Here is a 1,137-nt window from a genome sequence, read left to right on the forward strand (position 1 = left end):
CATTTCGCTTTCTAATGCGGTGGAAACGTTAGTCTGGCATTCGTAAACGTGCTGTAATTGTAGCTATACATATGGAAGATCATTCTAGTAGAATAACAGCAATTAAAGTTGTCGTAGCCCAGTCCACAGTGGTCTATACATAGCAGCGGTTCAAGCCATCTGGATTACCCGCAGTAACATCGCACGGGGAAGATCAGTTCACATGTGTACAGAGTAAACGTCAGAAGACTCATACTGAAACTGAAATTCACGAGGAAGTAAAGAGTATGCTAGCAGCTCCAATCTCTCTCTCAACAGCGCAACGCCGTCTATGTGAACAAAATTTATAAGGGCTGGATAACGGGCAAAAAACCTTCATTACATAAACAAAATAAAGTGGCCAAAAATTGCAATGGACACAGAAATATAAATACTAGTGGGTATAGCAATGGCCCTAGGTATTATTCACGGACGAATCCAAATCTGACGTATTTCGAGGCCATCATGAATGTATGTTTGTCGACTTCTTGGAGAACGCATGAAGATCACTGTGTGATGCGAGCTGTGAAGTATGATGGAGGGTCAGTCATTGTGTGGGACTGTTTTGCAGGTGATGAAGTCGGTCATCTAGTGAGAATTAATGCAACGTTGAAGGAGGAAGGGCAACGGCCTTGCCGCAGTGGATACGCCGGTTCCCGTGAGATCACCGAAGTTAAGCGCTGTCGGGCGTGGCTGGTACTTGGATGGGTGACCATCCAGGCCACCATGCACTGTTGCCATTTTCCGGGGTGGCTCAGCCTCGTGATGCCAATTGAGGAGCTACTCGACCAAATAGTAGCGGCTCCGGTGACAGAAAACCATCATAACGACTGGGAGGGCAGTGTGCTGACCACATGCCCCTCCTATTCGCATCCTCATTTGAGGATGACACGGCGGTCGCATGGTCCCGATAGGCCACTTGTGGCCTGAAGACGGAATGCTTTAAAGGTGGAAGGATTTCACAGGATACTGATCAAAACTGTTCTCCCATCTGGAAAAAGACATATTCGTCGTGGTTTTGTAATGCAGCAGGAAAATAATTACAAACATGCTTCTAAATAGTCCAGAGGGACTGTCAATAGAAAAGAGAAATATGGGGAAGTGAAGAATATTATTTGG

The 1,137-nt window shown here is 45.8% G+C and overlaps 1 pseudogene; it reads left to right on the forward strand.

The window, feature by feature from the left end:
• Window positions 1-640: 640 nt before the first annotated feature.
• Window positions 641-758, forward strand: LOC126185601 (5S ribosomal RNA; annotated as a pseudogene).
• Window positions 759-1,137: the final 379 nt, after the last annotated feature.

Source organism: Schistocerca cancellata, chromosome 4 (assembly GCF_023864275.1).
Source record: "Schistocerca cancellata isolate TAMUIC-IGC-003103 chromosome 4, iqSchCanc2.1, whole genome shotgun sequence".
Taxonomy (NCBI): domain Eukaryota; kingdom Metazoa; phylum Arthropoda; class Insecta; order Orthoptera; family Acrididae; genus Schistocerca; species Schistocerca cancellata.